This window comes from Pistacia vera, unplaced genomic scaffold, assembly GCF_008641045.1.
Source record: "Pistacia vera cultivar Batoury unplaced genomic scaffold, PisVer_v2 Contig31, whole genome shotgun sequence".
Lineage (NCBI taxonomy): Eukaryota > Viridiplantae > Streptophyta > Magnoliopsida > Sapindales > Anacardiaceae > Pistacia > Pistacia vera.
Window position 1 is genome coordinate 631,927 of NW_022196124.1, and position 14,006 is coordinate 645,932.

The 14,006-nt window shown below is 33.6% G+C and overlaps 1 non-coding gene across 1 annotated transcript; it reads left to right on the forward strand.

Moving 5' to 3' along the window:
* The first annotated feature begins 1,034 nt into the window (after positions 1-1,034).
* On the forward strand, positions 1,035-1,104 carry TRNAD-GUC. Its single transcript has one exon. It is a non-coding gene; the product is annotated as a tRNA-Asp (tRNA).
* The last annotated feature ends 12,902 nt before the right edge of the window (positions 1,105-14,006 follow it).

Consider the following 14,006-nt stretch of genomic DNA (forward strand, 5'->3'; position numbering starts at 1 on the left):
AGACAGGCTAGCAGTTTAAGAAGAGAATGTCTTAAGACCCGGATCAACCATAAATATAAAATTTTAATCCTCAATCCAAAATTCAAATCATGATTTGTGCCAAATTCAAACATGATGAAATGACTTCGATTCATAACTAGAGGTGAATAAAGATTGAAAACTTTATTAACTTGAGACAAATTTAGGGGGAAATGTGTTAGAACTTGTTTATTTTAATCATATTGTTCAGTACCGACAAGCTTAAGCAATACAAACAGGAATATTGAAATCTAACACAATAATATGCTTTGCTAAATTAATCAAATTACCCTTAAAAATCCTGTAAAAGAAATTAACAATATCTATAAAGCAATGAAAAAATTCCTATCCCTTCAAATGCCAACCAGATAAAAAAACCACATCAGCCAAGCATCTCTCCATTTCTGCAATTTTCATTCCAAAATTAGCTTCTTCATGTTTATGAAAGGTCTTCCTAAAGCTTTCACAGAAAACTGGGACAACAATTTGTCCCATCTTTCATGCACTCAACATCTTCACAAGTTCGTCGAAGCACCAGGACGACGTGGCCTAGTTACTGGAAAAAACAATAACAGAAAATCTTGATTCTTCAATGGCTTTAAGGAGTCTGGACAAATGGGTTTGCCCCTCTCAAGCTTGTCATTCTCTAAAAAATAATTATACCCCTTGGTCCAAAGCTCCGCCTTAATGATCAGTGAAGTTCTTTCAATGTTCTTCCTCTGAAACTAAGAAAACATCGTATTTCCACAAGGACGTGAGAAGAGGTCCTCATGACGTTCAAAGATATTGTTGGAACTTGAAACTCTACTAACTTTTGTTGGTTAGTTCTGATTGTTGGCCTTTGTTTCAAGGTTTGGTTTGGCAATGCAATTGAATTATGAGTATGGAAGCAAATTCGTGGATAGGCTGGTGGACAAAGCTGAAGGAATGAATGGACTTGGAGCTCTGCGAATGCAGAAGAATATTGGGTGTAAAAGAAATTGAAAAAATATGGTTTTAAATACTTTCAACAACAAGTCGTTGTAGTATAGTGGTGAGTATTCCCGCCTGTCACGCGGGTGACCGGGTTCGATCCCCGGCAACGCGAGAAATGCATTTTGAAATTTATTTTAATATTTCGTTTTTATTTTTTCAAATTTTATTTATTATTTCAAATTTTCGTTTCATTTTCAATTTTTTTCAATATTTCCTCATTTTTCAATATCGTAATCCTATTTAGATTTTTTCAAAATTTTCATTCATTTCATTTTTTTTTTTTTTATTTGTAATGTATTTGGATCAAAATGAAAATCACCCAAATAACTAAATTTAACTCGTCTGTGTAATAAAGATAAAAAATTTGAAAATAACCAAAGACAAGGACTAAAGTAAATATGACTCCTCTCCTAATTTATTTTTTTTATTTTTTATTTTTTTGATAAGGGGTGTCGAGTCAGTTTGGCACACTTAATTAATCTCCGATGTCGATTAAACATCCTACAAGCCCAAAAGACCAAGTAAGTCATAAAGTGGTAGTGGTCCCAAGGTTTGAATACAAGAACTCAATGAGAGAAAAAAATCCTTGATCACGAGGCCAACCCCTTAAGGTTCTCTTCTCCTAATTTGATTTCCCCATTTGTAGAATTTTTTGTTTTTGCTGTGAATAAAATATGTACATTTCTCCCTTAGTCCCTGTATCTCTATTACATACCAATGTGGGTGGCATCTTACATTTTGAAAACCAATAATATTGATCATGTCCAACCTAATAATGTCTTTTTATTGAATTCATTAATTAGTTGAGCTAATCAACATGAAATATTTAAGCCTTCACGTAGTATAGATTAGATAATACTATACAAACAGTTTCATACAATATTTTTCTTACAAATGATGTGGCAAAAGATGATAGGGGAAGTTTATTTTAATTTAAAATCAACCAATCATCTTTTGTCAATTATGTTTATGAGAAGTGTATAAATATTGTATGTGTAGTATATATTATAAATTAATCATAAAATGGGGGGATTTACTTTTCTACCGCATCCACATGCCTAATCGATGTGCACATGACCGACTAAAATATTCACCGACTTGACACAAATGTGATTAAAGACTTCCTAATCTAAAAATCTATTAAATGATTAAAGGGTTTTAATTAAAAAAAATAGAGAGACTTGAATGACCGAAATAAACAGTTTGTGAAAATGTTAAGAATTAATGGAGGGAAATAAAATCATCTTCCCTCAATTTTAAGAGTAAACAATATTCTCTCCCTCAATTTAAGAGTAAACAATATATTCTCACTTGAGGTTTAACATTTCATTTATTTCAAATTCCACCGCAAATTAACTTCATTTTCATTTTTAATAGGGGAAAGGTAAAACTGACATTACCCTTTGAAATTGAGAGGCGGTGTTGCGTCAGTAAGCTGGTCAGAAAAAGGAGAAGAAACGTGGTTGTGATCTCTCGATTTGGGGTAAATTCTTTCAAAACTCAATTAAACAAAAAACCACAACTACATACATTTCACAAAAAAAAAAAAAAAAAAAAAAACAACAACAACAGCAACAGCAACAAAAATAAAATAAAATAAAATAAAAAAACCCAATTCAAAGTTGCTCATTGACGCTGGTTCAAATTGCAATGGTTGGAGGCATTGAAGGATTTAGTTTTGAGAGGAGGCAGCAGATGGAGGATGGGTTCGAGAAGGGTTTTGAAGTGGAATATCAGCTGGTTTGAATGGCAGTGGTTGGAGGCGTTTCCGGTGAGCGGGCCTGTCAGAAAAAGGAGAAGAAAGTGCGACAAAGTCGCCACCATAGCCGTGATTGCGGTCTCTCAATTTCAAATGGGCAAATTCTTTCAAAACTCAATTAAACAAAACCACTACTACATTACTACATAGATTTCACCAAAAAAAAAAAAACCAATTCAAAGCCGCTCATTGACGTTGGTTCAAATGGCAGTGGTTGGAGGCATTGAAGGATTTAGCTTTGAGATGAGGCGGCAGCAAACCAGTGGCAGATGGAGGACGGGGTTTGAGAGGGGTTTTGAAGTGGAATATCAGCTAGTTCAAATGACAGTGGTTGGAGGAGTCTCCGGTGAGTGGGCCGATCAAAAAAATGAGAATAAAGTGCGACAAAGTCGCCACCATGGCTGTGATTACGGTCTCTCAATTTCAAAGGGGTAAATTTTGGGAGTCTTTAGTAAAATTAACAAACTAAGAGGGTTAAAATTTAATCTAAATATTTTTAGTTGAATATAATAGTATTGTATTTTGAAGAGGATTTTGAATATTGAAATAAATATGTATTTGGTTATGGTTGGATAGGATAGTAGAATACGATAGGGTAAAAAAATTGAACCAAAGGGGCCCTTACTTTTTTATTGCTAATAACAGCATTTGATTGAAATTTTTCTTAAAGAAATAGGATTCAACAATAATGTGTGTTCATTATAGGTTTGCAAAGTAGTGCTACAAAATCATGTAGATAAGCAAAAAGGATGTGAAAATTCAAATAAGGTAGTACATTAACCTAGAATGAACACACATCATTGTAAAACCCTAATTCTTTCAGAAAAATTTCAATTAAACTATATTATTAACAATAAAAAAAATAAGATCTCCATACATAATCAAAGTAAATTGCAAACGAAACTACGATGTTAAAAACTGTGATGGATTTTCATACATTATCACACCAACCAAAAAATCAATAAAGCTAAGTACCGAAACAAGATTGAGAGATGGAGATTGTGTGGAAGAGAAAGTGTGAAAATTGTCGAAGGCCGAACTCGTTGGCTGAGTGTAAACGAATGAGTGAGTGAGTTTGCAGTGCTAAACAAACGGGTAAATTTTGTTTAAAAAAAAAGTGTGGAAAGTGAGAGACACGTGTAAGACATTATGATTCTGTTCATTCTCGGAATTGAAAATAAGTCAGTGGTTGACCGATTGAGGGGAGAGCATTAGAGAATCGGGTTCAGAGCTCAATGATTCGACCGTATGCCATAATTATTTTTTCAATTGAAAAAGTGATCTTAACTTCACTTATTAAAACATAAATATATATACATATATATGTTAATATAAATGTATCTATTTATAAATATAATTGTTAGTTCTTTTTACTTTAATAGTTTCTTCACTGTATTAAAGATTATAATGTATCTACATTAAATTAGATTTTATAAATGTTTTAGTTTCTCTAAATTAGAAACTTTGTTATGTGTCTTTTTCTATTCTATGATATTGTTTATACCGATTTCATTCTATTAATTAGAGGTGGGCAAAAAGCCCAGGCCCTTTGGGGGGGTGACTAGGCCCAGGCTGGTGCCTCCGGTCCCAAGCCCGGGCTTGGTTAATTTCAGAAGACCTCCTAACAAATAACCAAAACCTCCTAACAAATAACCAAAACCCCATATAATATATGAAATACACAATAAATTTAGGGGTTAGTTAAAATGTAATTTTTTAAAAAATTGAAAAAAAGACTGTTGAGCAACGGTCAATTTGGTAAAATTGACCGTTGCTGGGGGGAAAGTATAATGATACTTTTCTTTTTTTCACTTCCCCCCATGCCGAACCTATAAAAATTCAAAATTTCCACCCATTTTCCTCACAATTCTCAACTCTCAACTCTCACTCTCTCTACTCCAATTCTCAATCTCTCTTCAATTTCATCTATTATTCAGTTTATTATTTATATTTATTCATTATTCAATTTCATCCATTTTACTTATTTATTATTTTATCATAATGAATTCCTCAAATTATGGCTTCGGGGGATCATCAGTACCATATGATTCTAAAGAGTATTATATTCCAATTCCAATTCCTCTTCAAAAACAAAAATTTCGACGATGTTAATTAATCATTAAATAAAACAATTTATTTAATTGCTTAAGTTTAAATTAAATTTACACATTGTGAACATTAAGTTAAAATTAAATTATCACTTTAAATTAAAACCATTATAAATTTATAACCATCCATTTATATTTATTTAATTGTTTAAGTTTAAATTAAATTTTTACATTGCAAAACTAAAATTTAATCATCTCTTTAAATTAAAACCATTATAAATTTATAACCGTTTATTTATTTTATTTACTAATTAATAAAAAAATTACAAATCACCCCCTATTAAATTTTTTTAAAAAAAAAAAAAAAAAAAAACCTCTTACGTAATTATTATTACCCCCAAATATATAAAAAATTAGGGACTAAATGGATATTTATCAGGCCTACATAGGACTGGTCCCAAGACCGGTCCTATACAGGACGACCCAGGCTTGGGATCGATTCGGGCCCTCATAAAAGTGACAAGCCTAGGACCGTTCCCAACCAATTTAGGCCCGATCCCTCAAGGACCAGCCCCAAATTGGGATTGTTCCTGGCATGAGCCCCGTTTGCTCACCTCTAATATTAATTTAGTATAATATATTGTCTGTGGAAGCACAAATCATACAATTTTGAGGTTTTCATCATGTTAGGGAATCAATTTTAAATATATTAGATTCATGCACATTCCCATAAGAAAAGATTAAATATAATGATATTTTAATCTAAAAATTAGTTAGTAATTTTAGGCGTTCAAATTTAGGTACATGATCTTGACTTTGGATCAAGGGTGGGTGGGAGACAGGAGCAATGTTTTAATAACTATCCCAGGGTCAAACCTGGCAAAGTTTCTAGTATTCTGAGTCCCAACCAGTCGATCAAACTAGGTGACAAAACTTTTAAAATTTAGAAAATACACCCCTAAAAATTCGTTAAGTCCCTAGAGGTTTGAAATTTAGCAAACACACCCCAAATACAAATCGGTCGGCAATTGGTTGGTGGCAGTGACACCTCAAATGCAATCCCAATCGTCTCTTGAGCTAATTCCCCTAAAAATCTACCCAAGATCTGGCGAAAATCGGTTTGATTTCGACCATATCTCACCGACGTTGGTGTTGGCATTCCAAGCCAAATCGGCATTGGAAACCCTCCCTATCACCCTGAAAATACTCTCCTCTTCCTATCAACCAAAACCTACCTCACCCCACCCCCATTAGCCTCGCCAATCGCCGGCAAAAGACGATTGTTGTTGCCGCCAGTTGTTTTCGATTTCCAGTCAATTCACTCATCGGAAATCAACTCCATTGCCACCATTGCACTCACAGAAACTTTCTCTTTAAAAGCCCCAACATCATGACCTTTAAATGTTTGCTAATCATCCTCCCAAATTCTAGGGTTTTGGGTGAATAAGGAAAATGTTAACTCGACTCGATGAAGCTCTCGGGTCCTGGTTAAACCCAGAATGAACACTTATACTAATGTATATATGTATATATATATTTATGTTTTAACAAGTGAATTAAGACCACTTATTCAATTTATTATAAAGATAATTATGGCATCACGGTTGACTCATCAAGCTCTGAACTTGGTCCTCTATTGCTCTCCTCCCGAGTATATATGTATACATATTTTCATTTTTCACCTACTCGCTCAGCTCTCTCTCTCCTCAATTCACTCCTTCATTTACACTCAACCAGCGAGTACGACTTCACATTTTCTCTTCCACACAATCTCCATCTCTCAATCTTGTTTTGGTACTTAGCTTTATGGATTTTTTGGTTGGTGTGATAATGTATGGAACTCCATCACATTTTTTAATATTGTAGTTTCATTCGCAATTTGTTTTGATTATATATGGAAATCTTACTTTTTTATTGCTAAAAACAGCATTTGATTGAAATTTTTCGGTAAGAATTAGAGTTTTACAATAATGTGCGTTCATTCTAAGTTAATGAACACACAATATTGTAAAGTAGTGCTACGAAATCATGTAGATAAGCAAAAAGGATGTGAAAATTCAAATAAGACAGTACATTAACCCAAAATGAACACACATTATTGTAAAACCCTAATTCTTTTAGAAAAAATTTAATCAAACATTGTTATTAACAAAAAAAAAAAAAAAAGTAAGATCTCCATACATAATCAAAATAAATTGCATATGAAACTATGATATTAAAAAATGTGATGAATTTTCATACATTATCACACCAACCAAAAAATCAATAAAGCTAACGAGAAAGTGTGAAAATAGCCGGAGGCCGAACTCGCTGGCTAAGTGTAAACAAAGGAGTGAAGTGAGGAGTGAGTGAGTTTGTAGTGTTAAACAAATGGGTAAATTTTGTTAAAAAAAAAAAAAAAGGTGTGGAGAGTGAGAGACACGTGTAAGACATTATGATTCTATTCATTCTCAGAATTGAAACTAAGTCAGTGGTTGACCGATTGAGGGGAGAGCATTAGAGGATCGAGTTCAAAGCTCGATGGTTCAACCTTGATGCCATAATTATTTTTTCAATTGAAAAAGTGATCTTAACTTCACTTGTTAAAACATAAATATATATACATATATACATTAATATAAGTGTATCTATTTATAAATATAACTGTTAATTTTTTTATTTTAATAGTTTCTTCATTGTATTTAAGAAATAAAATTTTATTTTCAGTAAGATTTTTTTGAAAAATCATATATTATATAGAAGATTATAATATATCTACATTAAATTAGAATTTATAAATGTTTTAGTTTCTCTGAATTGGAAACTTGGTATGTGTTTTTTTCTATTCTATGATATTATTTATATGGATTTTATTATATTAATTAGAGGTGGCCAAAAAACCCGAGCCTCAGTCCCATGACCAATACTTGGGAGGACTGGCCCGGGCCGTGGGAAGAGGTGATTGTGCCCAGGCCGGTGCCTCCAGTCCCAAGCCCGGGCTTGGTTAATTTCAAAAGACCCCCTAATAAATAACCAAAACCCTCTAACGAATAACCAAAACCCTATATAATATATGAAATACATAATAAATTTAGGGGTTAAAATATAATTTAAAAAAATTGTTGAGCAACGGTCGATTCGGTAAAATTGACCGTTGCTAGGGGGAAAGTCTAATAATACTTTTTTTTTTTTTTTTTGCACTTTCCCCCCATACTGAACCTATAAAATGCCTAATTTCCACCCATTTTCCTCTCAACTCTCACTCTCTCTACTCCAATTCTCAATCTCTCTTCAATTTCATCTATTATTTAGTTTAATATTTATATTTATACATTATTCAATTTATTATTTATATTTATTCATTATTCAATTTCATCAATTTTAGTTACTTATTATTTTATCATAATGAATTCCTCAAATTATGGATTTGGAGGATCATCGTAACTATACAATTCTAATGAGTATTATATTCCAATTCCAATTCCTCTTCAAAAGCATAAATTTCGAAGATGTTAATTTAGACGATGCTAATTAATAATTAAATAAAAAAATTATTTAATTGTTTAAGTTTAAATTAAATTTACACATTACGAACATTAAGCTAGTATTAAATTATCACTTTAAATGAAAAAAATTATAAATTCATAAACATCCATTTATATTTATTTAATTGTTTAAGTTTAAATTAAATTTACACATTACGAACATTAAGCTAGTATTAAATTATCACTTTAAATGAAAAAAATTATAAATTCATAAACATCCATTTATATTTATTTAATTGTTTAAGTTTAAATTAAATTTTCACATCACAAAGCTAAAATTAAATTATTTCTTTAAATTAAAACCATTATAAATTTATAACTATTCATTTATTTTATTTACTAATTAATTAAAAATTTACAAATCACCTCCTGATAAATTACAAAACCTCCTTACATAATTATTATTACCTCAAATATATAAAAAATTAGGGGCTAAATTGATATTTATCAAGCTTGCATAAGACTGGTCCCAGTACCGATCCTATACAGGCCAGGCCCGGGCCTGGTACCAATCCAATCCCTCACAAAAGTGATGGGCCCAAGACCGGTCCCAACCAATTTGGGCCCAGCCCCTCAAGGACCAGTCCCAAATTGGGACTGGTCCTTGCTCGGGCCTTGTTTGCCTACCTCTAATATTAATTTAGTACAATATATTGATTGTGGAAGCAAAAATCATACAATTTTGAGGTTTTCATCATGTTAGAGAATCAATTTTAAATACATTAGATTCACACACATTCCCATAAGAAAAGTTTAAATATAATGATATTATAATTTAAAAATTAGGTAGTAATTTTGGGCGTTCAAATTTAGGTACATGATCTTGAATTTGGATCAAAGGTGGGTGGGAGACGGGAGCAATGTTTTAATAACCAACCTGTGGTGAAACCCGACAAAGTTGCCAAGTCACAGGTTGACCGGTTTGATCAGTCGGCCAAACCGACAAAACTTTTAAAATAAGCAAATACACCCTTGAAAATTACAGTTAAGTCTCTATAGGTTTGAAATTTAGCAAACATACCCCAAATACAAATCGGTCAGCAACTAGTTGGCGGAGGCAACACCCCAAATGCAATCCCAATCATCTCTTGAGCCCATTCCTTATAAAATAAACCTAAGATTTGGCCAGATCACACCAACGTCGGCGTTGACAACCCTCCCCATCACCCCAAAAATACTGCCCTCTTCCTTCGACCAAAACCCACGTCACCTTACCCCCGCTAGCCTCGCCAATCACTGGCAAAAGTCAGTTGTTGCCTCCATTTTTTTTATATTTCCAATCGATTCACTCACTAGAAATCAACTCCATCGTCACCATTGCACTCACTAACACTTTCTCTTCAAAAGCCCCAAAATCCCGACCTTCAATATTTTGCTGATCATCATTCCAAATTCTAGGGTTTTGGGTGAATAGAGAAAATGTTAACCCGGCCCAATAAAGATCCCGGGTCTTGGTTAAACCAATTAAACCGATCGGACTGGGCCAGGTTTTAAAATAGTGGACAAGAGTATTGTAGTGTATGTGAGGTTGAGCACACGGGAATTTGGGATTGGTTCTACCGTTCAAGCACCGATGGATTAATAAACAAGAGGCTACTCGTCTTACATGTGGAAGACATTAGAATCCTGTTAGTTATCCAAATTGAAAATGAGACAGTCATTAACCGGGTGAAGGGAGAGAGAAGGATGATCCAATTTAGATTTGATGGGTCATTCGTAACATCATAATAATATTATACAATAAAAGGGGTATTTGGATCATGTAATGTTTTATTATAGAGGGATATTATATTAATGGAATAAAAGATAACCTTAAAGATTACTGTGAATATTTAAAAAATGTGTTTGATTGGTTCGAATAAATTGATGAATAATATGTTCGGTTGAGAGGATAATGGGTGGATATGTTATATAGATTACTAAATTATCCTCCTTTTTAAATATTAATATAACAGTGTTTTTTTTATTATTTTTTGAATAATTTTTTTAACCCCTTACTTTTTCAGATTTAGCTAAAACACCCTAGCAAAAAAATGTTTTAAACTTAACAACAACACCCTTACCCACCCCAAGCCACTGCCGACAACCAGCCACCACCGTTGGCAGCCACTGACAGTGCCACAGACCTGGCTGTGATGTCAGCAGTGCCATAGATCTGGTTGTTTCACGACCACAGATCTAGCTATGAAAAGCCAGTTGTGAAGACCTGGTCGTTTCATAGCCACATCTTTGGCTGTGAAATGGCCATAGATCTAGGGATGGGCATAAAACCCCGCCCCGACCTGACCTGACCCGACCCAAACGGGGTGGGGTTTCCCCAAATCATTCAGGATCGGGCCCAAAATCAGTCTTGAATTTCGGGGACAGGCCGGGATAGGTCTTGCCCCGCCCCACCTCGCCCCGGCCCAGCCTCGTCCCCGCCCCGAAATCCCCGGCCTGGCCAATATATATATATTAATTTTAATATTTGAAAATCAATCATATATTTTACAATGACAAATTATAATTGTGTAAGTATTTTCTGAAACCATATACAAATAGGTAATAAATAAAATTAGATTAAATATAATGAATCATTATAAATATTTATATATATATATATATATATATATATATATATATATATATTGTATATGTATTATACATTATACATTATATATGGTATACATTTGACATTATACATTGTACATTGTACATTATACATTATATATGGTATACATTTGATATTATACATTATACATTGTACATTATACATTATGTATGGTATGCATTTGACATTATACCTTATACATCATATATGGTATATAAGTATAATGTATATAACATATATATGTTATACATTATACATAATATGCTATTATCTATAATCATATGTCAATACATAATATATATATTATGTATGTGTAATATGTACATATTGTAATATATTATCAATTTAGTATGATGGTCTTTATGTTTAATATGTACATTATAGATTTAATTTCTTTTTGGATGGTATATTATAATTCGGAGAAAATGGTAATAAGGACATAAAAAGACACAAAAGTACAAAACCCCCAAATGGGGAATTCAGGGAATCCCCGAACAGGCTACGGGTCGAGATCGGGGAATTCCCTTAGGCTTTCGGGCCAGGACCCGAGTCCTCGACCCGTGCCCATCCCTACATAGATCTGCCCTTGAAACAGCCAGATCTGGCCTTTTCTGACCATGGTGACTTTTAGCAGCCTTCAGCCATGGTCGACGATGGCTGGTGGTGGTGGCTAGTTCTGAGTATAATAACATTTATGTAAATAATGACAATAACAAGGGCAATGTCATCCAAAAAATTTAAAAAGTAAGGACAAAAGTATCTACATGAGTGAATTGGGTGTTTTGTAAATATTAACAAATATAAGTTTAATGCTCAATTATCTAGGAGCAACATGACCGTATTAGTAGATGGACAAAAATAAATAAATTACCTGTCAACAAAATAAGATTCTTTATATAATGTATAAGTATTAATTTCAGTTCTCTCACGCTTTTCTTAATAACATTAAAGTAACATTTCCCTATCAATCTAGGGACTTAACATAATTCCAATTTTTCTACTCCTCTGTATTTGCATGTACTTACACAAGGATCAAATTGGTCGAAAAAAAATGGTCCTAACTTTCGACTTCACTTAGGGCTGTCAGATGAGCTAAGCGGCTTGCGAGACGGCTCGGCTCAGCTTATTTGAAACTCGTTTATGACTTAGCTCATAGTTAGTTGAGTCAACTCGGCTCGAGCTCGCTATGTAAAAGGAGTCGAGTTCAAACATGGGAAGGCTTATCTCGATAGGCTCGCAAGCTTGAGGTGGCTTGCATAAGTAGGGTTCCTTTTGTTAGTTTTATAAACTATGGGGACTAAACTGCTATCTTTAATTTTAAATTTTGTAAAAACAACGTTTAAACCCCCGATGTAATAAGTTCTAAAACACAAAATTGAACCCCCAAATCAGATTTCCCAAATCGATAAACCCTAAGCCCTAAATTTGTTCTTGCAAATATTCATAATCAGAAATCAAAATCAAAATAATGGTTGTGATGAGGAAGAAGATGAAGATGAAGATGAAGAAGATGAAGATGAAGAAGATGGAGATGGAAGCAACGTAACTCGTAATGCTCTACTAGATGAAGACGAAGACGAATATGATGGAGATAAAGACGAAAAGAAGATGAAGATGAAGATGATGGAGATAAAGACGAAGAAAAAGATGGAGATGAAGATAAAGATGATGTAGATAAAGATGTAGATGATGCAATTGATGAAGATGAAGTCGAGTCGACTCGAACTCGAGCTCGAGTTCAAATCTGAGTCCCTTTTCTCTGACACGACAAGCTCAAGCTCGATCCTATACCAAACAAGCTGAGCTCGAAAAGTCAAAAATTCGACTCGGCTCAGCTCGTTTACAACCCTGACTTTACTTGTTGCCCTCTTAGTTCCTTAAAAAAAAAAAAAAAATGCAGCTTAATTCACATAACAAGTCAATGTTTTAATAACCAACTCGGGATGAAACTTGGCAAAGTTGTCTGGTCTTGCGTTGATCGGCAGATCAAACCGGTTGTCCAAAAGTTTAAAATTGAACAAATACACCCCTAAAAATTAGTTATGTTTGTACATGTTTGAAATTTAGCAAACACATCCCAAATGAAAATCAACGATCGATTGCTTGGTGACGGCAATACACCAAATACAATTCCAATCATCCCTTGAGCCATTCCCCATAAAATCTAACCAAGATCTGGCAAAAATCGGTTCGATTTTGGCTAGATCTCACCATCATCAACGTCAACAACCCAGGTCATATCTCACCATCGTCAACGTCAACAACCCAGGTCATATCTCACCACCGTTGACGTCGACAAACCTCCCCAACACCACGAAAGTACTCCCCTTATCTTCCTGACCAAAACCCATCTCAACCCACTCTCATTTACCTCGCCAATCGTTGAAAAAAGTTAGTTGTTGCTACCACAAGTTTTTTTTTTTTATTTCTGGTTGATTCACTCACCAAAAATTACCTCTGTCGCCAACATTGCACTCACGACCCTTCCTCTTCAAAACCTCCAACATCTCAACCTTCAATTATTCTCCGATTATCATCTCAATTTCTAAAGTTTTTGATGAATAAGAAAATTGGTAAGCTAACTCAATGAAGGCCCCAGATCCCTGTTGACCGACTGGGCCAAGCCAAGTTTTAAAACATTGTTACAAGTCATTTAGAGGACTTATTTTCCTTTAATTTAAACTTTTTCAATTTAATTCACCCGGGTAAGATCTTTATTATTTGCTTTTAATTTATAAAAAACTTCGAGCTGAAGGCACTACCGTAATCAACATAAATATTTATGGCTTCGACATATCACATTTCTCAAAAAGAAGTAAGATTTCTAATTAAACCTACAAACATTTGTGTACGAAAAGGTTTTAAATGAAATTACACGGTCTAAAGAGAACCGCCGCCAATTTTACATATACTTACAATACTTCCGAAGATAACATTTGATGAGCACTCTTTTTATGAAACACTTCCTGAAATGCTTTTACCAGTAAAAAGTACTTTTTAGTTTTTAAGTCTAAACTCTAAAGCACTTCTAATAAATAAACTTCCCAACACATTGTGTCCTTTAAACCACATTACATACCCGAGTCCCGAAA